The 26,425-nt window shown below is 44.3% G+C and overlaps 2 long non-coding RNA genes across 2 annotated transcripts; both read left to right on the top strand.

The window, feature by feature from the left end:
• Positions 1-16,842: 16,842 nt before the first annotated feature.
• On the top strand, positions 16,843-17,374 carry LOC147707118 (uncharacterized). Its single transcript, XR_015296440.1, has 3 exons — positions 16,843-16,914; positions 17,012-17,086; positions 17,174-17,374. It is a non-coding gene; the product is annotated as an uncharacterized LOC147707118 (long non-coding RNA).
• Positions 17,375-21,325: 3,951 nt separating this feature from the next.
• On the top strand, positions 21,326-21,857 carry LOC147707119 (uncharacterized). The gene is made up of 3 exons (XR_015296441.1): positions 21,326-21,397; positions 21,495-21,569; positions 21,657-21,857. It is a non-coding gene; the product is annotated as an uncharacterized LOC147707119 (long non-coding RNA).
• The last annotated feature ends 4,568 nt before the right edge of the window (positions 21,858-26,425 follow it).

Below are 26,425 nucleotides of genomic sequence, written 5' to 3' on the forward strand. Positions count from 1 at the left end.
AGCAGACTGAAGATGAATTCAGACCAGACAGTGGTCCTCATCCTCAGACCCACCCCATCAGCCTGGGACGACACCTGGTGGCCCACATTGCTAGGCACAGCCCCGGAACCCACCGACCATACATGCAACTTGGGGTTCATCCTCGACTCCACCCTCTCCATGCCCAAGCAAGTCAATGCCGTCTCCGCGTCCTGCTTCAACACCCTCCAATTGCTTCGCAGGATCTTCAAATGGATCCCTCCTGACATGAAGAAAACCGTCACCCAGGCCCTCATCACCAGCAGACTCGACTACGGGAACACCCTCTACTCAGGAACTACCACCAAGCTCCTGAGACAACAACAACGAATCCAGAACGCCTCGGCACGATTGATCCTCATTTATTTATTTTATTTATTTTAATTATTTATATAGCGCAGCTGATACCTTGCAGGCTTCCTGGCGCTGGAGAATACTTTACTGAAGAAGAGACCGAAGTATGTAAAGGCGGGGAGGTCTACGGGAAAAGCCAAGTCTTGATGCACTTCCTAAATGGAAGAAGTTGAGGGATCTGGCGTATGTCAATGGGCAGGCTGTTCCATAATTTGGCAGCTGCGACCCTAAAGGATCTACCCCCAGTTCTGGCTTTGTTGTATCTGGGCACCCTTACCAGATAAGCCGAGGAAGATCGCAGATCTCTGGTAGGAGTATACCACAGAAACAGGGCTTGCAGGGGCCTGGGCCCGAGTCCATGCAGAGCCTTGAATACAATGCAAAGGGACTTGAAGGCCACACGCTGCTTTAGGGGTAGCCAGTGCAGTTCGGCCAGTGCCGCTGTGGCCGAAGACCTTCTCGACCAGCCAAGAGCCAGCTTGGCCGCGGCTGATTGAATTCGTTGCAGCCGGTCCAGTAACGTGACAGGAGACTCAAGGAGCAGGGCGTTGCAGTAGTCAAGGCGACTCAGAATCGTACACCTGACTACCAACGCCCGGGCTTGTGCAGGGAGAAGTGGCATAATTTTTCGCAGGGAGCGTAGCAGAGCCGTGCAGATCCCCACTGTTTTTGCCACCTGGGTTTCCATACTCAGCTTGTTATTGAGCATGACCCCCGGGTTGCGGACCGAGGAGACAGGTTTAGGTTTCTCCCTTGTCTCAGGAGGCCAGAAGTCATTTGGGAACTGGCGAGATAGAGTGGTGCCAGCACAAAACAGAACCTCTGTTTTGGAGGTGTTGAATTGAAGGGAGTTTCTATGGAGCCATCCAGCCGTTTCTCTAAGACCCTCATGGAAAGAGGTCAGAGAGATGGAGTCTTCTCCTTCCCAGGAGAGAATGAGCTGGGTGTCGTCTGCGTAGTTAATTGTTTTTAACCCGAATGACTTAATTAATGTGATCAGCGGTTTAAGGTACACATTAAAAAGGATGGGACTAATGGAAGATCCCTGGGGAACTCCCTGTGGCACAGGTGAGAAGGCGGATTGGAATGGGGGGAGGGAGACAGCCTGTCTCCTGTCCTGCAGGTAAGAGTGAAACCAAAGCAAAGCTGTGCCTTCCACACCAGCTTCCCTGAGTCTCAGCAGCAGCGTCCTGTGGTTGACCGTATCGAATGCGGCAGACAGGTCCAGCAGTATTAGTGCTACTGGCTGGCCCCTGTCTGCACGCATGCGATGATCCTCCATGGCTGTTAAAACCGCAGTTTCGGTGCCGTGGGCAGGGCGGAAACCGAACTGGAGATCGTCTAGAAGGTTGTTCTGCTCAAGATGAATGGAAAGGCAGGAACTGACCCATCGTTCCACTACTTTCACAGGGAAAGGCAGTAGGGAGATGGGTCGATAGTTAGAGAGACAATCTGGGCTCAGGGAGGGTTTTTTCAAGAGCGGAGTGACAAGCGCCTGTTTCCACGGAGTTTGGACGTAGCCACATTGCAGAGACTGGTTGCATATTTGGCGCAGGATGCCAAAAAGTTCTGTTCCAGAGCTTTTCCAAATTTTTGGAGGCAGAGGGTCGAGCGGGGAACCCGAGGTGATTCCGAGCGCCAGGTTTTCAAACTCGGGTTCAGAGATCGGGGAGAATTCTTGCAGTCTAGCCGTCAAGCTGGAGGATCGAGGCGACAAGTCATGAGGGCTAGTGCTGGCTCCCTGAGTGTTGGCATCTCCAAGTGAGGGGGGGGTCTTCAAGTTTTGAATGATGATATTGATTTTATTAATGAAAAAAGTTGCCAGATTATCACAGAGGGCTTGGGTGGGAGGCTGCGTCGACGTGGCACAGTCTGGGTGAGTTAGATTTTTAAGTATCTGAAAAATACTTTTTGAACTGTTGGTGGCGTTGGTAATAGTGGAACAGTAGTAGTTAGCCTTTTCTTGGACAATGGCAGTTTTGTACGCCCGAAGGTTGTCTTTCCAGAGAGTTTTATTGGAGTCGAGATAGCCTTGCCTCCACTTTCTCTCTGATTGTCTGCAGGCCAGCTTAAGGGCTCTCAATGAGTCATTAAACCAAGGGGCGGCTGCTCTTCTCCTTGGTTTGCATTTTTTCAGAGGGACGAGACGCTCTGAGGTATTGGTAATCTTGGTGCAGAAGGACATGTAGTTGTCTTCCACCGACCGGGCGGTGGAGAAGCTGTCTTCCACCTCGAATACGGGGCTGGCCAGTCTCCGTTTATCTAAGGCTTTCCAATCTCTGTACAGAGGGTCAGGTGCGGCGCTGAGTGACGGTTTGCTGGCTCTGCCGCTAGCTATATGAAATTTGATAAGCGCATGGTCGGTCCAGCACATAGGCAGGATGTCACTCAGGAAAACTAACTGGGGGGAGGAAAAAATTAGATCGAGCTGATTTCCAGCCGAGTGTGTGGGTTTTCTGACCAGTTGAGAGAGTCCCATGCCTTCGCAGGAGAGTAAAAGATTGTTTAGAGCAGAGTCCAGACTGCCATTGGGCCAAAGGTTAAAATCACCCAGAACTATCAACGTCCCCCAACGCAGCCAAATCACACCCCTCCTGAGAGGCTCCCCGTCAACAACTGGATCACCTTCAAACTCCTCAGCCATGCACACAAAGCTCTACACAACACCGGACCTACATACCTCAACGACCGACTCAGCTTCCACCCCCCACTCGCAGCCTCTGCTCTGCCAACCTCGCCCTCGCCACAGTTCCCCGTATCTGGAAAACCTCCGCCGGCGGCAGATCCTTCTCCGTCCTCGCCGCCAAGACCTGGGACGCTCTCCCCATCACCCTACGACAGACCCAGGACCTGCTGGCCTTCAGAAGACTTCTCAAGACCTGGCTCGTCGATCAGTAGCAGCCCCCCCCGCCCCAGCGCCTTGAGACCCTCACGGGTATGTAGCGTGCTTTAGAAATGCAGTGATTGATTGATTGATTGAGTTACAATTTGATAAACTCACCAATATCTACTCTACATGTACTACAGCCGAAACACACTAAAATATACTTCCGTTAATCCTTGCAGTAATTCACAGACCTCACATTGCCTCCCACAGGTACTGCAAAAAAAGTATACAGACATCAAAGGAGACAGTGAATAACACTCCCAGCAAAGAAGCCAGTGCTTAAGAGAAAAATAACCAAAATAATGACCATATACTTTACCCCTGCATATATCACATTGCAAAAATCAATAGCAATAAATAACTAAACAAATTAATTGAATGCCAAAAATGGTCTATACATGCAGACATTGAAAAACCCATATGCATCACATTGTGCAAACATAATACATAACGAAAACAAAACATCCAAAATAGCCATATTAATTTAGACAGAATAGATGCCTACACAAAGCACCTTTTAAAATATAAATCCAACAGTTGCACATACTAGAACATTACAAATATGAAATTGGTAATTAATCACAGATAAACATGGCTCATATCACAATTAACAAACCTAACAGTACTTTCCACATACATTCAAAGACACATCATACCAGACTGCATGTCCGAACTGGGGATGATAGCTGGCATCCACAACATCTCACAGCATTAGATGAAGAGGGCAGAATGAAGGTTGTTGGCTCATTTATTTGCTCCCATTGAAATGGTTTTCTGGTATGTATTATTATTCTCAGGTGGTGCTTGTTTCACTATACTTTTTAATTTGTAGACCAACGTAGTATAGGTGGAAAAATCCACCTACTCTACGTAGACGTATATCTGGCAGGTTTTATTTAAAACTCATAAAGTTACTAGTTGTAATTGAGTTGTAATATTTTGAGTTTTACATGGGCCAACACACTCATGCATAAACCTGGTTACACGGACTCCTACTAATTGGCTTGAATCTCCACATTCCATTTAGGTGCAGATTTACACATAGGTGTAGTGTAGATCTATTTGTAAATAATTGTCTGCTAGTAGACTTACCTTTGAGAACTATCCCCTACATGTCTAACCTGTATTGGCTAAGTTAACTCAACTACCCTTCGACTGTTCTCTACTCACTAATTGGAAAGGGGCGACCAACTCGGTCCCCCCGAACGTATGGCCGAGTGCCTCGATCCCCCCGGGAAGCCATTTTTGGGCGGGAGGCGCGTCTCAGCTGGTATGCCCGAAGCGGCGTAGCTGGGGCGCGCTCGTTCCCGCCCTAGAGTGGGCTGGCCTAGACACCGACGCAGCCAGCCACGCCCTCAGGGCAGGCAGGGGCGGGTATACGCCCGCCCTGAAGACGGATAAAAAGGGACGCAAGACCAGAAGACATCCTCTTGTTCTTGTGCTCTGAAGCTGCACCTCCTCGCTGCACGTGAGCTCGGGACAGAACGAAGAGCCAATTTTGAGCGTTTTAATCTTTCTTTTTGTCTTCTAGATACTTCGTCTGAGAGATGCCCAAGAAAGGCGCGAAGAGAATGTCAACTGACCAGATGGTTCGGGCCCTTATGAAGGACATGTCCGAAATAAAGAGGCAGTTGGCGGAGCGAGACGGGGAGGAGGGATCGGGGCGTCCAACGGCCGGAGGGAGGCCAAAGAAGCCGAGAAGGGGGCCGGTCGGGGGAGACGTCCCGGTTCCCTGTTCCCCGCTCGAGGCGCCAGTTCCGGTACCGGCCCCGGTACCGAAGGAAGGGAATCCGATTCCCGTCGTAGTCACCCCGACATCTGCCGAGGATATGCCTCCCGAGTTGGCGGCACAGTTAGCAGCATGGTTGGGGGACAGTAATGGGGGCGCCATGGCTGCCGAAGCGCAAGCACTCATAAAGCAGTTGCGCGAGAAACGTGATACAGCCAAGGTGCCCGCGCCGGATGCAGCGATAGACAAGCCACGAGGGACGGAAGCAGCGTCCGGTGCAGGTAAGCGGCCATTGCCGATCGCGAGGGATGAGTCAACACCCTCTCGTAGAGAAAAATTGGGGCAACATGTTCCTTTGGCTATAAAGGAAAAGATTTGGGCTGGGGAATACGTAAACATTTTCTCCTTGCTTGTTGATCATTATGAAGTTGAAACTGTTAAGAGTCAGAAGGATCTGATGCATCCAAGTGTTTGGCGCGCAAAAATGGCCGCCTTTAAAGTGAATGAGAATATTGGCAATTGGGGCAATGCATGGGGAATTTTTACGTCAATTTTGGGGGAACGTAGGCCTGAATTGCTCCCTGAGTTTCCAGTATATCAGTCACGAATTATGGGGTACTCGATATCGCACCAAGGTAACCAATGGTTCTGTTATGACAACCTGTTCAGGAAAGCAATGGAGCATAACAAAAGTTTAACCTGGGACTGTTATGATTCTTTGACATGGGATAAAATGAAAGAGTCCGGGATGTTGAAAATACCGTTGGTGGGGAGTACTGTGGGTGAGTTCTCCCGCCAATATAGGGGGACGCCCTTTCGGTCGGGTACGGGTACCGACGATTATCCGAGACCCGCTGGCAACACAGGGAAGAGGGGTTTCTGTTTCAATTTCAACAAAGGTAAATGTACTAGGCCCCCGGGATCCTGTAAATTCAAGCACGAATGTAGTGGTTGCGGGGCCCCCCATCCTGAGTCCTCGTGCAGAGCCAAAACGGGTGAAAATGGGGGTAGAGGAGGCGCCAAACAGGTCTAATGTAGTCCGAGGGGCGCCCTTACCAACCCCGATTGATACCTTGGCGATGATTCCTTGGCTCAGCGAATACCCAGATCGTACTTCTGCTGGGGTGCTGCGAAACGGTTTTTCATATGGTTTCCGCATCCCGGTGGGGGACTTTCAGGGTGTCGGGACGTGTAAGAACCAACTTTCTGTCTTACAGCATACGAATGTAGTTCAGGACAAAATCCGGAAAGAGGTTATCCGAGGTCGGGTTGCCGGCCCGTTTAGGGTTCCCCCGGTACAGAATTTTGTCTGTTCTCCTTTAGGGGTGGTCCCCAAAAAGGACCCAGGTGAGTTTCAATTGATCCACAATTTATCAGCTCCTCATGGCCTTTCTGTGAACGATGCAATTGATCCAGGGGTATGTTCGGTGCGGTACGCATCATTCGATGAGGCCGTAGCCATTTTGAATCGCCTGGGGCCCGGGACGCTGATGGCGAAATCGGATATCGAGTCAGCGTTCCGTTTGCTCCCGGTACACCCGGACGACCAACGTCTTCTGGGATTCGTGTTTCAAGGTTCATATTACATGGATAGGTGTATGCCGATGGGGTGCTCTATATCTTGTGCATATTTTGAGAAATTCAGTAGTTTCTTACAATGGGCTTACACGAAGGAAACGGGTTTTCGAAATGTGATGCATTACCTTGATGACTTTCTGTTCCTTGGGGCCGCTGGGGATGACGAATGTGCCCGGGCCTTGACTGAATTTTGTGTATTAATGGATCGATTTGGCGTGCCATTGGCACCAGGTAAGACTGTGGGTCCCACGACTTGCCTCGAGTTTCTGGGGATCGAGTTGGACTCTAGTGAGGGTTGTTTTCGTTTACCAGCCCCCAAAGTATCGAAATTCAGGGCAGCCCTGCAAGTGTGTATAAATGCTTCTAAAGTTACGCTGCATCAATTGCAGCAATTGGTGGGGAAGTTGAACTTTGCTCTAAGGGTGATCCCGATGGCCCGCCCTTTTTCCCGTTCAATTGCCCAGGCGATGGTCGGCCTAAAAGAGGGTCATCATCGCACGAGATTATCGGCCGAGGTCCGCCAAGACATGCGTATTTGGTTTGCATTTTTGGCGGATTTCAATGGTCGAGTCGTCTGGAACAAACCGGCCTTGTCCTCTGAAGAGCTTGGTCTATGGACGGATTCAGCGGGAAGCATGGGTTTCGGCGCCATCTTCGGCACAAAATGGTCGGCACAAAGGTGGCCAACATGGTTGCATGAAGAGGGGCTGACGAGTAATATTGCTTTCCTTGAACTGTTTCCCATTTTGGTGGCCCTCAGAACGTGGCCCGATGGATTCAAAAATCACTCCGTCATATTTTGGTCTGACAATATGATCGTTGTAGACTGCATCAATAGTCAGGCAGCACGTTGTAAAATGATTTTAAGGCTGCTTAAAGAAATTGTCTTACTGTGTATGCAACTGAACGTGGTATTCAGAGCAAAACATGTCCCAGGGGTGATGAATCAGGCTGCTGATGCACTGTCTCGTTTTCAAATGCAGGCTTTCTCGGGTTTCCTTCCCTCAGCGGACCCAGAGCCGGCACCCTTTCCCGAAGCTCTCTGGTCTCTCGGTGCCCCGAACTTCGTTACCTCGTGGGAGAGAGTCTAGCACCAAGGACGAGGAAGGCATACGAAGGGGCGTTTCGGGCTTATTTAGCCTTTTTGGGGACTGAGAGAGGGGGGCTTTGGGGGCAAGAGGATTGGGTAGTACATTTTCTGATGTCCTTGCGTAGGGCTGGGAAGTCGGTGGCTACAGCCCAGAGGCATCGTGCTGCTATTTCCTTTTTTGCCAGGGCTCATAATATCCAGGACCCGACAGCGTCTTTTGTAGTACAGAAAGCGCTGCGTGGGTGGCAACGCCTTGAGGGTCGCAGAGTAGACGAGAGGCGCCCGATAGGTCTGGATAGGTTGTCCCAGTTGCTGGCCACACTCCCCGCCACATGCTCGTCTCAGTTCGAGGCCTGTTTGTTCCGAGCTGCTTTTACGCTTGCATTTCACGGGGCAATGAGGATAAGTGAGCTGGTGGCAAGGAACAAGCAGGATGTTGCGGGGGGTCTGTGCCGGGAACACGTTCAGATCAGGGGTGAGACGATGACTGTATCCTTTGTCAGGTCCAAAACCGATCAAGATGGGATAGGGGACTGCGTAGTCATTCGCAGGATTCCAGGGTCCTCCATGTGTCCGGTAAAGTGTTTAGAAGACTACCTAGCACGAAGGGTGGCATCATGGGGAGGGACATTGTTGAGACACGCTGACGCCACCCCACTGACGAGATTTCAGTTTCAGCGGGTGCTGGCGATGTCAATTACCGCAGCGGGCTTGGACCCGGGCGAGTTTGGGACCCATTCCTTTCGGATAGGGGCTGCCACCGAAGCTACAGCCAGGGGTCTTAATGTGGAACAAGTAAAATGAGTGGGGCGTTGGTCCTCCAATTGTTATAAGAGGTATGTGCGGTTGCACATGTTGTGAAGCTGTAATAATGTACTCACGCTTCTTGTCTTTGTTTGGTTTTCAGTTACGCAAGCCTTCGAGGCGGGGCGGACTATGCAGTCGACCCAACACCAGGCCAGCGGTCAGACATCACCGGCTGTGAGAAAGGAGGTGTGGGTCGTGGGCCACTCATACGTGAGGCGTGCCGCAGACGTATTCGAAGCAGGTGACATGATTCACGTAGCTGGGGAATACGGGTACAGAATGTCCTTCTACGGAAGGGGCGGTCTCTGTATTGACCAGTTTCAGGCATTCTTTGAGGGTTTGTTAGGGCGGACGAGGTCACCGCCGTCTATAGTCATAGTACATTTAGGGGGCAATGATTTGGTCACCACCGGTAGACGACTTCTCCTAGAGGCAATGCTTTCCACTGTAAGTTGGTTGGCAAGGAAAGTTCCGGGGTGCATAATTGCGTGGTCTCATATGATCCCACGAAAAGTGTGGCGGGGGGCTTTTTCGATTCATGCTTTGAACCATTCTGTTAGAAAACTTAATAACAAAGTGAATAGGTTGTTCCGTTCCAGGACATTGCATTCTATCTCGCATGGTTGTATTAATGAGGACAGTATGTATTTAAGGGATGGTGTGCATTTGTCTCGGGTGGGAAATGAGTTACTCATAGGAGACTTCTTAGCATGGTTAAAAACGTTGAAACATGACCTTTAGGTAGGACTTTTGTGGGGGGCCCGGATAGCCGGTCAACTATCCGGGCCTGTGGCGATAAGGTCATGATCGGTGAGCACTAATTAGTAGATCCCTATGAGTGGGCGTCACCCAACACGGATGGGAGCGCTCGGGAGAGGTGGCCATTGGCCCCTCAATGGGGAGGCGGTCCCTTCTAAGGATGGGTCGCCGGAAGTAAAGGAAAGGCGGTCAAGGCCCCTTCCTTTGTAGGAGGGGTTACAGCCCCCTCCTGGGGAATTTCCCGGGGCCAGTGACATCTGCGACGGCAGATGCGGTAAGTTGTGTGGGGTTGGGATAAGGTCCACGATACCTTCTAGATACCTCACACGAGTATTCGAACGACCTTTAACTGGCGTCGAGTTTTTAGGTGCCCCCGTCAAGTCAAGGGAAATTGGTAGTAGTTGCACTTGAGGTACGCCTCCGTGCTGTCGCCCATCCCAAGTGGGAGGGGTAAGTCTGGTTAGGGATCTTGACACCGGTTATGACCTTGCCGTTGGCCCTTAAACGTTAGGTTGTACAATTTCAATATGTCAAGAAATGTTTTGTAGGTTGCTAGTTCGGCTAGGAGAACCTCTGTATTAGAGAATCTGTTAAGGTTAGCCAAACATCGCAATATGGTAATGAAATTGTACATAACATGAAACGTTTAATGTTTTAATTTTGTTTTAATAAATACGGCCGGGATGGTCACTCCATCCCACTTCCAAAAACTTCAAGAACTGTTTCCGGTTTCCCTCCTTTTGGGGATTGTGTTGAGAGGGGGTGGCGGGTATCTCGGCCATATGGAAAGGGGCGACCAACTCGGTCCCCCCGAACGTATGGCCGAGTGCCTCGATCCCCCCGGGAAGCCATTTTTGGGCGGGAGGCGCGTCTCAGCTGGTATGCCCGAAGCGGCGTAGCTGGGGCGCGCTCGTTCCCGCCCTAGAGTGGGCTGGCCTAGACACCGACGCAGCCAGCCACGCCCTCAGGGCAGGCAGGGGCGGGTATACGCCCGCCCTGAAGACGGATAAAAAGGGACGCAAGACCAGAAGACATCCTCTTGTTCTTGTGCTCTGAAGCTGCACCTCCTCGCTGCACGTGAGCTCGGGACAGAACGAAGAGCCAATTTTGGGCAGGTGTGGAATCTTGGGTGTTCAACTTTTCTGGGGGATTTATCAGTTGCATCTTATAGTTCCGGAAGATGTACAAGAGACACCAAAACAAACATTTAAGAATTCCTCCCTCCAGCTCTCTCCCGCTCCAAGTCACGCTTCCTTTACCTCCTCAGTGTCTCTTGACAGCTCCCCTCCAATTACTTGTTAATGCAATCAGCTACAGGCTGAAATTGATCCACAACATCCATTTCAGCAGGTCACACTGCAGAACTGGCACAGAAGTACTCATTACTGTGTATCAGTGACACAATATTGTTTGACACACAGATTGTGTCAAAAATATAACTGACCTAAATATCGTGTCCCTATACTTATAATGCAAGTACAAAAATATTGGGGGGAAAATATCGTTGACACTAATATCAACACATTTTATACAAAAATAATGACTGTTCTCTATAGAGGGCATAAGTAATAAATTTCAAATATTTTAATATATACATTTTAATATAAGGTAAATTAAATAAATTCCATTCATATTTTATGCTCTATATAAATATATCATTATATAAACACACACACACATACAAATACATATATGTGTGTGTTTATAAAAAACATATATATATATATATATACACACATATATGGTGTAATATAAAAAGATATCTTATATTATATCACTTTTTGTTAATATTTAAATGTATTACTGTGAACATACATATATATATATATATGCCAAAACACAGGCAGCAAAACGAGACAAAGCACTTCAATCTAAAATGCGCAAAGATCAAACTGATTCTACAATGTCGGACTTAAGTTCTGAAGGAGGAAGCGGGTCCAAGTCAGAACAAAGGGAGGTGGCAGGGGATATGCAAAAGAAAAAACCTTCCCCAGGAGAAGAAATCGTTTTTTTATGCCAGGACAGACTACCATCACTAAGACCTGGGACGCGAAAAAACTTCAACGAAGGAGGAAGAACTACAACGCAAGGAAGAGGCAGAGGGCAAGGCAGCGGAGGAAACACAAATCAATCGTCGTGGAAAGGTCGGGGGAAATGGACCAAAAAGTAACAACTTCGCAAAGCCAAACAATAATCAATCTCACCAAAATGGCATTAACGCAAAAAGAGGAAAAAATTCTGCAACTTGGACTTTCCTTTGCTCCTAGAACAAACCTCAATTATGCTAAAGCACGGACTGATATTTACAAAGCAGTAAGAAAACTCAAATTGAAAAAATATCACAAACAAAAGAAAACTGTTAATGATACCAATCAGGAGGAGGAACAGGTTACACTCTCCCAGGAGTTAGCTGAGTTGTGGGAAACAGAGGGTGAAGAACCGCGGCCACCTATACCAAATACATCTGGTGCGAAAGGTAAAACACAAGGTGAAACAGGACTAACAACACTAAAACCACCATCGACATTTTGCCCCATTTTGCCACGTGATGGGATTGACATTTTTCACGAAAATGTAACGAACGATCTGAAAGAATTACAAAAGCGCATAAGCAAAGGACACTATAAAAACAACGAACAAACAAAGGAATATGAAAACCTGGTAACAAAATTGAGTAAAGACAAAAATATTGTAGTACGACCTAGCGATAAGGGAGGCAATGTGGTCTTGCTTACAAAGGAAATGTATGATAAAGAGGCATATATGCAACTGAACAATCGTGAACACTACGAGAGAGTCAATATGGCAACAGTGAAAGGATGGCAAACAGAATATCATACCTGGCTAATCCAATGGAAAAGAAAAAAACTAATATCTGAGTCAGAATTCCAGTACCTAAAGGTTGACCATCCGATAATGCCTTGCATATATTTTATCCCAAAAGTACACAAAGACCAGAAAAATCCCCCAGGCAGACCCATTATCAATGCAATAGGGGGGCTTTTGGAGAACACGTCAGTTTACATCGACCAATTTCTACAAACTTTTGTGAGGAGCTTGGATTCATATGTCCGTGTTTCTAGTGACTTCCTTTGCAAAATGCGCAACATTGAATGGCAACCGGGAGATTGGTTGCTAGCACTAGATGTAAGTGCCCTATATACAAGTATAATACACTTGGATTGTATAAATGCGGTAAAACATTACTTATCAAGGAGATCTGATGAATTTAATGAACACCATGAAATGTTGATAAAAATGCTAACCTATTGTTTGGAACACAATGATTTCATATTCAATAACCTCATATACCGTCAACGTCAGGGAGTGGCAATGGGGGCCAGTTTTTCACCAAGCGTAGCATGTCTACACATGGGGGCTTGGGAGGAACTGGTCCTCAAAACCAACTTTGAGAAAGAGATGAATGAAAATGTTGTAGCATGGTATCGTTTCATTGACGATTTGTTTGTGGTGTGGAGAGGTATACAAGGGGAGGCGGAAAAATTAATTGAGAGCTTGAACATGAATAATCTTAACATCAATTTCACGTTCACAATGAGCCAGACAAGGGTCCCCTTTTTGGATATAGAAATATATACCCATGAGAACAAGTCAGCGAGCAGATTATTCCGCAAAGCGACTGCAGGAAACACAATCCTACATGCCAGCAGCACTCACCCAGCCCATCTGATACGGAGTATTCCGTATGGTGAGATGCTAAGAATCCGTAGGTTATGTAGTGAACCAGAGGAACTGAGGAAAGCTCAGGATTCTTGCACTCAGCGATTTTTGGAACGTGGGTATCAGGAAGTGACCATCAAACAAGCGATCCAAAAATCTATGGTCAAAGACCGTATGGAGTTATTGGGTATCAAAGAAGTCTCGGCTGAGACATCAGATATTCAACCTATCACACACACCATGGGCACCAAACCAGCGGAACCATTCCGAATAATAATGGGTTACTGTAATCAGCACAAGGAAGTGCGTAAAATAATAAACAAAAACTGGCCAATAGTCAGCAATGATCCCATTATAGGCCAGAGCCTCCCCAGGAAAGCGTCCCTAACCTTTAGCAAGGCACCTAACATGAGGGACAGAGTGGTCGTAACATGTCCAGAAATCCTTGATAGCACTTCATGGTACCAAAACAATCATGGCTTCTTTAAGTGTAAGACCTGTAAGGCCTGTGTTCATGCTGTCAACAAAAAGGTGTATAAGGACGGATTTAGTGAACGAGAACATCGTATCACTAAGGTGTTAACATGCAAGACGGATTACGCCGTATACGTCCTAGAATGCCCATGTAAGTTGCAATATGTGGGAGCACTAAGCTCCCCGTGCACAGAAGGATTCTGCAACATTTAAGGGCCATAACTACACAAGACAATACCTACCCTGTAGCGCGGCATTTTAAAACACACCACCAAAGTAATAACAAGGAGTTAAAATACTATGTGGTAGATGCTGTCACAGCTAGTAGGAAGGGAGGCAATAGGGAAAACAAGTTACGCAAAATGGAGACCAACTACATATTCAAATTCAATAGCAGACAGCCCGTAGGTCTTAATGTAACTGAGGACCTGTACACATGTTTACATAAATAAAACCAACGACAAAGGAATCAAATAAATGAAATATACTGTTTGAAAATTTTCAGAAATGGCAATAGCGTGTAAATAGAGTGTATGTAGATGAAATATAAGGAGAGGCTTTTTCTATATGGATTTTAAAGGAGATATTTTTTTATATATATATTTTTGTACAACACTGTATATATAATGAATTGTGAGCTAGGAATTGAGACTGCAGAAAATGTCCTACTCGTTGGTAGATAAAGTAGATTCAAGGTAACATGTGTATTATATGTAGTACGGATAGTTCATGTGCTCTTCAGATGAGTAAATATGTCATTTGATAACCTGAGAAAAATATATTTGTTTGAAATTCATAGCGTAAAGACAAGCTGAAGGAAATTTGGACAAATGAATAATGCAAAAATAAGGGAGAATGTGTAGATTCCCAGAACAGCTAAGAAACTATAAAATGCTAAGATACGAAAAAAGTTATGTGAAAACAGCTTAGTCATTGTCAATAGCATGAAAATTATTTTTGCTTTACACACACAGTAGCACTTTTCACGGGTTGGGGGAATAACGAGTAGGACAGTAATCGATACTTATTAGGATTTAATCACAGTTCAAACCAAATGGATTTAACCAACAAGTGTGAGTGAACAAACGATACAAAAACGTTTACAACCAGGGATTTAACCTGATATTATTAATGAATAATAATATGCATCAAATCCAGCCAATGTACAATATTTACAATGGTATTTTGTATTGTTTGCATTCAGGGATTTAACCCGGTATTTTAAATGAATTGCAATAACTATTGAAACAGTGAGAAATATTTATAAATGTTTCCCATTTTGTTTACTGTGAATGGTATTGAATAGCGATCGCTTAAAATGTATAGTCTGTCCACTATGTCAATGTCAATGAGGGCAATTTTAAATGAACCAATCACGAAACAGCACTGTGCACTTTAAATACTCTTTGAAAATGTGGTTACGCTGTCAGAGTGAATTATTTTCAGTCATCCAGAAAGGATTTGAGCTAGGATTTATTGGACCGAAGGAATTCAATTTTTTACAGAACAAAAACCCACGAACACCGGTATTTTATTTATTACCCAAAATCCACAAAGATGAATTAAATCCACCAGGACGACCCATAGTTTCTGGGTGTGAGTCCTTACTAGAACCAGTGGCCAAGTATATCGAATTCTTTCTGAAACCATTCATTGAAGAAATTCCGGCACATCTTCAAGATACCACGGCTTTCCTCCAAAGAATTAGTACAGTTCCTTTTGATCAAGATTCCCAACTTTTAGTGACGCTAGACGTCGTATCCTTGTATACGCAGATTCCCCAAGACCAGGCCCTTGAGACACTAACATGGTTCTTGGAGACACGTGACAGACCCTGCCAAGTACCTTCTGATTTCATTGTACAGCTGGCATCCTTCGCACTGAGAAAGAATTTTTTCACTTTTGATTCCGACTATTTCCTTCAGGTGAAGGGAGTAGCCATGGGATGTCCTTTTGCCCCGGAACTAGCAATCATGTTTATGGGCCTGTATGAGAAGAAATTTATTTACAACGACAATCCCTACAGTCATCAGATCACGCATTACATGCGGTATATAGACGACATCTTCCTTATCTGGACTGGGACTACAGAAACCCTTGATGAGTTTGTTGAATGGCTAAATAGGCGCTCAAACGACATTAAATTTAATTGCATATCGTCCAGCGAATCTATAACATTTTTGGACGTAAAAGTTGTCCCTGCTAATGGCAACCTGTCAACAACTTTATTTAGAAAAACTACCGATAGGAACAAGGCCTTGCTGTTCACCAGCAATCACCCTCGGAGTTTAAGAGAGAATCTACCCTTTGGACAATTCCTGAGGATTCGCAGGAACTGTTCAGACAAAGAAGAGTATTTCCACCATGCAAATTCACTCATGGAGAGGCTTCTCCAGAGAGGTTACCCGAAAAAACTCCTTAAGCAATCTCTTAAGCGAGCTTGGTGGACGCCCCGCGAAACACTAATGGTGAAGAAAGCCAGAATTGAGCAAAAGCGAATGGTGTGTGTATCAACCTTTTGCCCTGCGGCTAATCAACTTAAAAGGCTGATAAACCTCAACTGGCATCTAGTGCAAGACCTACACGAGGACATGAGAAATTCACCATTATTTGCATTCAAGAAGGAGAAAAGTGTGGCGAACCACATTGTAAGGGCAGCCTTACCCAGTAAACAAACACCAACTCTTACAAGCCTTTTTGGCTTCCCCCAGACAAAAGGGCACCACAAATGTGGCACTTGCACCTGCTGTCATGACACCATGGAAGAAACAGTATTCTCCTTTAACAACATCCACTGGAAGCATGAAACATTTACCAACTGCAAAACCAGGAATGTAGTTTACGCAATTGTCTGCCCCTGCCCTAAACTATATATCGGAAAAACATCCCAGGAAGTCAGACAACGTATGACGCAGCATAAGTTGAGAATTCGCAGAGAAGTGGAGAATGCGCCATTGGTACACCACTGGTTGATGAACAAGCATGATAAAGATGACCTCAAATGGACTGTCCTGTCCAAAATCGAAAATGATCCCAGAGGGGGTAATTTAGATTTAAGATTAAACCAAAGAGAGGCACTTTTGATTATGAAATATGATACAGCAGTCAGTGGACTAAATGAAATCTCGGAAATCTATAAAACCGGTCCATGATTCAACCCACAGGACTTCATCTCCCAGAATTCTCCCTATTGATACTGAACTACAACTCCCTTGGTCCAAACTACAACTCCCATCATGCTTTGGGAGGCTCCCTCCACCTTAGTCCATTGACCGCACGGCCTCAGTAACCTGCAAGCAGTGACTGCAGGAGGAGCGAGGACGTTTGAGATACTGGCTTTAAGAGTTCTATTTGGTTTTCAGGTAAGTGGACACTGCCACGCGTTAGCGCGATCTATAATCGGTCCCCATCGCTCCCCTCCGCCTGCCCGATTCGAAACGGTCATTCTTACTTTTTCATTCTCCAGAGGCGCCGGATCCAGAAATTGCGGACCGAGCGGCATTATACAAGCATTGGCGAGCGCACACGCGCTGCAAGGTGAGCACACGCCACCCCCCTTAGCCCCGCTCCCATTCAGACACAGACAGCACGTTGTGAGCCGGCATGATTGAATGTATCTATCTTTTTCTCACAGCACCTCTTCGCTCCCCTTTGATGGGAATACTTCGGCTTTCTACATGATTTAAGGCGCTCTGACCCACGTATTAAGGTAGGCTGAGTGCAGGGGTATTTAGGTTGAGATGGTGACCTCTTAAGGTTCAGTTTAGTGATTGTTGCTTTCCTCTTCCCCGTTTAGTCACATTGTGGTCCTGATGAGAACCTGTTAAGGATAAGGTTCGAAACGCGTCGACCTGACCCAGTCCCATATCATCATTTTTGCTATGATTGTGTCATTCAAATGATGGATTATTGTTCCTTCTAAAAAACGGAAAAAGTTTCATTTGTGTTTGAAATTTACAACTGTTACTATCCTTGTGTTATTACAAACTGTATTATGATGATGGGACCTGTATGAATGTGTTTTGTATGTCTGGATGGCCAAGAATGTGTTGAATGTCAGTTTGAATGAATTTTGTACATACCAAAGTGTGTTTTTTCCTGTTTTTTCCTGTGTTAATGTAAATGTACAGTATTTTCTTACACTCTTTTTTGTATTCTCATGCCAAAAAACAAGCAAAAGACTAAAAAATAAAATAGTCTGCGTAAAATTAAAAGAAACGTTGCAATTTCAAAAGCCATTGTTCATGTTTATTGTTCATGCACAATTACAAAGAATTATTTCCAAAAAACTGCTCAGCACAGGCAGTTGTGTTGTTTTTCAAGTTATTATTGGCTCAGCCTTGCTGAGTTTTTGAGTCAAACCCTTAGTGTTTTTCATACTGTTTAGCGGGCGCACGCTCGCGAGGTTCTGGTGGGCAGAGAAGGAGCTGCCACAGGACTTATCCTGTTGGAATAGTGCTTACACTTTGTGTTTGTGGTGTGGGTGGAGTCCTTTTGTAATCTTTCTATCTTTTTTCTTCACATACTTACTCAAACTTTCCCCTTTTTGCACGTGTGTTCTGTGTGGGTATGGCTGAACAGGACACGGTAGCTTACACAGAGGAACATATCCAAAACCTTATGAGAGATCCGCCTCCCTTTGCCTCTGCAACCCTCAGTGTCGCGGCTAACACCGTTAACGAATCCGATAAACTTATACGCCTACGAAAAAAACAAATTAGGACGGATCTTCACGGTCATTTTTTACTCCAGCATTTGAGATCAGGTACCATCCCCGCAGGACTTCAAATTCGCAACATCCCGGTCGTGTTCACCGACGACCCTGAATACAAAAAAGGATTCAGTGGGGTTGAAACGAAGTGCAGTAGAGACCTGATGGTCCTTACCATTGAAACCGCACACAGAATTTCAGTTAAAGAACTTGCCGAAATTGAAAAACTAGAAAAAGAAATTCAGGACAATCAACTCATAGCTGATTCGAAAGGACTCCTTGAGAAGGTTGAAAAGGAGATCGGCGAATTTAAAGATTTCACGGTTGCCCAAAAAAACAATAAGTTCGAGCTGGATAAGAAAAATTTCTCGTTGGAATCCGTATACCCGTACTTAAGAAAAGACTTTTACTCTAACTCTGAGTCACGGCGGTTCCTTCAGGACAACCAGGGCCGCTCTCGACGTGCCTTTGTTTCATTCTCGGATACATCCTCGTCTGGAAGTGATTCTAATACCGCCAATAGATCCTACCTAAATAGGCAAGGCAACCAGCAAGATCAGGGACAACGTCAACAACAAAACCAGGCACCTTTTTTAGGACAAGGCCCACAGAAACCGAGAGGTCGGTCCCGTCCCGTTCAGCCATGGGAAATGAGGACGCGATCCCGGTTCTACAAGAACTAAACCTTCCATCCATCTTTAACTTATCGGACAGGATTTTAAGTGAAGCTGAAACATCTATCTTGACGAAGGGCCTTGGATTTGTCCCGTCGAGATTTACAGACTTCACCAAGATGAAGTTAGAAACTTTGGAATTTTGTCGTAAGTTAAGATTGAAGACATTCTTCTCTGATACATGCGAGGAAAATCAAACAGAAGTGACAGGACTAAGGAAAAGATCCACCTTTTGCCCAGCCGGCTCTAAAATTCCCAAGGAGATACTTACGTTTGAACGCACAGTCCTCTCAGGAATATCAGCACTTGAAAAGAAGCGTAATTATGTGAAATTCAATCTCGCCAAAGCAGAGAAAGAAGCTTTGGCTACCTTGAAAAATGACAGAAGTATAATAGTCAAACAGGCAGACAAGGGGGGAGCTGTAGTAATTTGGGACATCAATAAATATAAAGCAGAAGCACTCCGACAATTGGAGGACAATTCATGCTACAGACGCATCACAAGGAATCCAACACTCGAAATTCAGAGTGAATTATTTTCAGTCATCCAGAAAGGATTTGAGCTAGGATTTATTGGACCGAAGGAATTCAATTTTTTACAGAACAAAAACCCACGAACACCGGTATTTTATTTATTACCCAAAATCCACAAAGATGAATTAAATCCACCAGGACGACCCATAGTTTCTGGGTGTGAGTCCTTACTAGAACCAGTGGCCAAGTATATCGAATTCTTTCTGAAACCATTCATTGAAGAAATTCCGGCACATCTTCAAGATACCACGGCTTTCCTCCAAAGAATTAGTACAGTTCCTTTTGATCAAGATTCCCAACTTTCAGTGACGCTAGACGTCGTATCCTTGTATACGCAGATTCCCCAAGACCAGGCCCTTGAGACACTAACATGGTTCTTGGAGACACGTGACAGACCCTGCCAAGTACCTTCTGATTTCATTGTACAGCTGGCATCCTTCGCACTGAGAAAGAATTTTTTCACTTTTGATTCCGACTATTTCCTTCAGGTGAAGGGAGTAGCCATGGGATGTCCTTTTGCCCCGGAACTAGCAATCATGTTTATGGGCCTGTATGAGAAGAAATTTATTTACAACGACAATCCCTACAGTCATCAGATCACGCATTACATGCGGTATATAGACGACATCTTCCTTATCTGGACTGGGACTACAGAAACCCTTGATGAGTTTGTTGAATGGCTAAATAGGCGCTCAAACGACATTAAATTTAATTGCATATCGTCCAGCGAATCTATAACATTTTTGGACGTAAAAGTTGTCCCTGCTAATGGCAACCTGTCAACAACTTTATTTAGAAAAACTACCGATAGGAACAAGGCCTTGCTGTTCACCAGCAATCACCCTCGGAGTTTAAGAGAGAATCTACCCTTTGGACAATTCCTGAGGATTCGCAGGAACTGTTCAGACAAAGAAGAGTATTTCCACCATGCAAATTCACTCATGGAGAGGCTTCTCCAGAGAGGTTACCCGAAAAAACTCCTTAAGCAATCTCTTAAGCGAGCTTGGTGGACGCCCCGCGAAACACTAATGGTGAAGAAAGCCAGAATTGAGCAAAAGCGAATGGTGTGTGTATCAACCTTTTGCCCTGCGGCTAATCAACTTAAAAGGCTGATAAACCTCAACTGGCATCTAGTGCAAGACCTACACGAGGACATGAGAAATTCACCATTATTTGCATTCAAGAAGGAGAAAAGTGTGGCGAACCACATTGTAAGGGCAGCCTTACCCAGTAAACAAACACCAACTCTTACAAGCCTTTTTGGCTTCCCCCAGACAAAAGGGCACCACAAATGTGGCACTTGCACCTGCTGTCATGACACCATGGAAGAAACAGTATTCTCCTTTAACAACATCCACTGGAAGCATGAAACATTTACCAACTGCAAAACCAGGAATGTAGTTTACGCAATTGTCTGCCCCTGCCCTAAACTATATATCGGAAAAACATCCCAGGAAGTCAGACAACGTATGACGCAGCATAAGTCGAGAATTCGCAGAGAAGTGGAGAATGCGCCATTGGTACACCACTGGTTGATGAACAAGCATGATAAAGATGACCTCAAATGGACTGTCCTGTCCAAAATCGAAAATGATCCCAGAGGGGGTAATTTAGATTTAAGATTAAACCAAAGAGAGGCACTTTTGATTATGAAATATGATACAGCAGTCAGTGGACTAAATGAAATCTCGGAAATCTATAAAACCGGTCCATGATTCAACCCACAGGACTTCATCTCCCAGAATTCTCCCTATTGATACTGAACTACAACTCCCTTGGTCCAAAACTACAACTCCCATCATGCTTTGGGAGGCTCCCTCCACCTTAGTCCATTGACCGCACGGCCTCAGTAACCTGCAAGCAGTGACTGCAGGAGGAGCGAGGACGTTTGAGATACTGGCTTTAAGAGTTCTATTTGGTTTTCAGGTAAGTGGACACTGCCACGCGTTAGCGCGATCTATAATCGGTCCCCATCGCTCCCCTCCGCCTGCCCGATTCGAAACGGTCATTCTTACTTTTTCATTCTCCAGAGGCGCCGGATCCAGAAATTGCGGACCGAGCGGCATTATACAAGCATTGGCGAGCGCACACGCGCTGCAAGGTGAGCACACGCCACCCCCCTTAGCCCCGCTCCCATTCAGACACAGACAGCACGTTGTGAGCCGGCATGATTGAATGTATCTATCTTTTTCTCACAGCACCTCTTCGCTCCCCTTTGATGGGAATACTTCGGCTTTCTACATGATTTAAGGCGCTCTGACCCACGTATTAAGGTAGGCTGAGTGCAGGGGTATTTAGGTTGAGATGGTGACCTCTTAAGGTTCAGTTTAGTGATTGTTGCTTTCCTCTTCCCCGTTTAGTCACATTGTGGTCCTGATGAGAACCTGTTAAGGATAAGGTTCGAAACGCGTCGACCTGACCCAGTCCCATATCATCATTTTTGCTATGATTGTGTCATTCAAATGATGGATTATTGTTCCTTCTAAAAAACGGAAAAAGTTTCATTTGTGTTTGAAATTTACAACTGTTACTATCCTTGTGTTATTACAAACTGTATTATGATGATGGGACCTGTATGAATGTGTTTTGTATGTCTGGATGGCCAAGAATGTGTTGAATGTCAGTTTGAATGAATTTTGTACATACCAAAGTGTGTTTTTTCCTGTTTTTTCCTGTGTTAATGTAAATGTACAGTATTTTCTTACACTCTTTTTTGTATTCTCATGCCAAAAAACAAGCAAAAGACTAAAAAATAAAATAGTCTGCGTAAAATTAAAAGAAACGTTGCAATTTCAAAAGCCATTGTTCATGTTTATTGTTCATGCACAATTACAAAGAATTATTTCCAAAAAACTGCTCAGCACAGGCAGTTGTGTTGTTTTTCAAGTCATGTGATCAAGGCATTGTGCCGAAACGTTATGGCGACAGCTGAATAAAATCTGAAACCAGCATCTCAAGTTTGGTCCGCGTCTGTTTCCAGCGCGATCGAGAGCGAAGGCGATTGAGGTAGGAGAACGGAGGTTGGAGTATATATATATATATATATATATATATATATATATAATTATATATGTTTTTGGGGTGCAATATAAAAATATATTCTATTTGACATCACTTTTTGTTAATATTTATATGTATTACTGTGAACATATATATATATATCTTTATATATATATATATATATATATATATAATATATATATATATATATATATATATATATATCTACATCTATATATATATATATATATATATTCACTGAAAAAAACATAGGTTTCACACCAGTTATAGTTAGCTGGAAATTTTACTCCCACAAAACCATTGAAATTCCACCATTATAGTTAGTTGGACTCACTATAACTTGCGCGCCTGCAATGCACTGCTGATGACGTCACATATTACATCACTCATGACATGGTCAGTGACATCACTCATGACATCACTGATGACACCATCCAGTGAATGTGTGTCTTTCTGATAAATAAATATGTTTTATATATGTATATGTAAAGGTCGATGGAAGAATAAATGTTTAAATAAGTGTCTAAATGGATGTTTTTTTTAAAGAAAAGTTGATTGGTTAACTGGCTTATTAAGTGTATTTTAGTGAATACATATATTAGCGAGTATTGTTTAAATATTTAAATGTTTGTATCAGTGTTTCACTTTGTGTATAGGTGGCTGCATGGATTGGTGAGTAGCTACATGTGTGTGTATATGGGTTATTAGATGTTTTTTTTAGTATCAGTATGAGTGTCTGTATGGTTTGGTGGGGGTGTTACTTAGCACCTAGATGCATCAATGACTGACTCACTGTTTGTATGTGTTTTGAACACAGCATATGTGCAGGACTGTATGGGTGGATGAGTGTGTATATATGTGTGTTAGTGAGTGAATGACTGTCTCACTAGTGTCTTTATCAGTAACTACATATGTTTTAATGTAGTATATGTAAGTATTGATGTATATAAGTGAGTATATGTGAGAGTGAGAGATTGTAAGAGTTCCTGTTTAAATAAGTATGTGTTTCTATAAGTGATTGTTTAAGAGAGTAAGTATGTGTAAGTTTCCTTAGAAGTAAGGTGGTAGTGTGTGTCTATAGTTGTATACGCAAATAAATGGATGTTCAATCGTTTATTTGCATGTGTGAGTATGTGTGTGAGTAACTTTTGGATGACTGTCGGTGTGTAACAGGATGTACATGTGTATCACTACATATGATGAATGAGTATATGTATGAGTGACTATATCGAACTGTTGGTAAATAAGTGGATGTGTATATAGATGGTGGAATTGATGAATTGGTTGTTGTAACTGGTATGTGTATCTCCATTTTTTTGAAAATGTTAGTTTCTATTTTTCAATATGTGTTTCAAGGGTTACATTACACTGAAAGGAGGTCTGTCACTCTGTCACAAGGATGGTGTCATCAGTGATGTCATGAGTGATGTCACTGACCATGTCATGAGTGATGTAATATGTGACGTCATCAGCAGTGCATTGCAGGCGCGCAAGTTATAGTGAGTCCAACTAACTATAACGTGGGAATTTCAATGGTTTTATGTCAGTAAAATTTCCAGCTAACTATAACTGGTGTCAAACCGATGTTTTTTTCAGTGAATTTAATAGTTCTTTTAAATGCTAATACCTAACTATAACTGGTGTGAAACCTATGGTTTTTTCAGTGAATTTCATAGGTTTTTAAAATGCTAATTCCTAACTATATATTGAGCCTCAAACCTATTTTTTTTCAGTTAATTTTCAAGGTTTTTTAATAGCAAATTTCTATAGCTATGAAATATAATATTTTTTATAATGAATCCTATATTGTATATTTATGTAATACTATTTTTTAATGTATATTATTCATGTTTTTTTTTTATTTTGTTGCCCTGGTGTGCTCCCGGTGCGCGTACCGGTGAGCGCACCGGAAAGCGCTGTCTTCCGACGCGCCCCGGTGCGCGTACCGGTGAGCGTCCCAATTGCGCTATTGCCGCCAAGGAAAACATCAGCGTGACGTATCGCGTAGATGCGTCCGCGTGATACACACAGCATAAGCGCACAGGGAAGCACCCGAGCGCATACGATTGCGCTACGGGGTGCGTAGCGTAAGCGCGTCGGGTCATGTGACCTAAAAATAACACTTTTTATTGGTTCAGGGCAGTTTTGTTTTCCAAATGATGAAAGCCCTGGTCATGTGACCTGAAAATAACACTTTTCATTGGTTCAGGACAGTTTTGTTTTCCAAATGATGAAATCCCCCACCTTTTTTCCTCATTCTCACTTTGTACTTTGAGTGAGGAAGACCTTTTTGCAGACCTATTTGTACCTATTTGTACTGAGAAATGGCTATAGTAGCAGCTGCAGCAGGAGCATCTCCACCACCACCACCACCACAAGGGCCACCACAACACCACAGTGGTGGAGATGAAGAAGAGGAGGAGGAGGAGGATGAGGAGGAGAGGCACTACCTGCCTGAAGATACTACCCCCTACAAGCAAAAGGAGCACATTGCATGGGAGTTTTTTAAAATCCCAAGGGGCCTCAAGAAAGTTAATGCGCCAAAGGTTACTTGTATGATCTGTGGCACTGTACTTTCCAGGGGGAACCCTGCCAAAAAATATTCTTTTGGCAACAACACCATGATTCGCCACATGCAACGCCGGCACCCTAACAACTATGCTGCGGCAGAGGTCAGAGAACGGATCAGAAACCCTCCCCAATCTTCTCCCAGCACCTCCCAAAGTACCCAACCCACTCCATCGGGTCCAAGGGAGATGGTCCCAAACATCCAAACCCAGTTTGGAGATTACAAAATAGTTTGAAAATTTTGTGGAAGGCCAATTTGCTATGGTGAGCAAAGCATTAAACTCATCAACTGTGCTGGTGACAACCACAAGTGCCCAAAGAAACCTTAATTTTTTCCTGATTTTTTTTGCTCCAGTTGAGCCGTTTACAATTCCCTGTTTTTTGTTTGTCCCCATAAAAATAACAAAAAAATATAAAATTGTTCATAAAAGCCAAAAAAAGTTAAAAATTTTCCAAAAAACAATAAAAAAATATAAAACAACAAAAAGAATTTAAAAAAACAGTTCTTTTTAGAACTACCTCCAATTTATAAAAAAATGCTACATTTAAAAAAAAATCTGTCATTCTTTTTCCCCCATGGTACGCTCCCCGGTACGCTCCCCGATGTTTTTGCCACCTCTTGTGTCTCGATCCTACCGAGACACAAGATGGCGGCTGCTCCGGACTGTTTGGAATGTTGACAGACACCCAAGAGCCAATCAGCTTTCCGCTCGCGAACTCGCGTAGCGCGCTGGGGCGCGCCCCGGTGCACGTACCGGGGCGCGCTTATAGATATATATATTTTTTTAACCTAAATTACTCAAAATCCACTGGAGCACATATCTTGAGACATAGCAAAGGCACATCGGGCTACCAGTCCCTACAATTTTGCCAAGTTTGGTGGAAATCCATTCAGCCGTTCGGGCTAAAAGTGAGTCCAACTGCCCTATGGAAATTAACATGGGGAAAACAGGTTTTGGGACCCCCCTTTTATCTCGGTCCCCGCTTGACAAATCCCCCCAAACTTTCAGGGGAGGAGCGGAGCGCAGCGAGGCACATTTAAGGAAAATTACAGGCAGATTCCTCAACCGGCGCCAAAGTTAATCCCAATAGAATGTTGCGCATTTCCTATGGAAAACAATCCTAACTATAACTACCAACTGGCGACCCCCAGTAGGTTATATATATATATATATATATTCACTGAAAAAACCATTGGTTATAGACCATATATAGTTAGGGATTAGCATTTACAAAACCTTAATTTACTCGCACAAAACCATAGAAATTCGCATATATAGTTAGTTGCAATAACTATATATCGCGCACCCGCAATCCACTGCTGATGATGTCACATATTACATCATTCATGACATGGTTAGTGACATCACTGATGACATCACTGATGACATCTCAAATGACATCACTGATGACATCTCAAATGACATCACTGATGACATCACTGATGACAACATCCAGTGACTGTATGTTTCTGTAAAGTTAAAATATGTCTTACATATTGAAGAATGAGTGGATGTATAAGTGTTTGGATGAAGGATTT

Source organism: Lissotriton vulgaris, chromosome 6 (assembly GCF_964263255.1).
Source record: "Lissotriton vulgaris chromosome 6, aLisVul1.2, whole genome shotgun sequence".
Lineage (NCBI taxonomy): Eukaryota > Metazoa > Chordata > Amphibia > Caudata > Salamandridae > Lissotriton > Lissotriton vulgaris.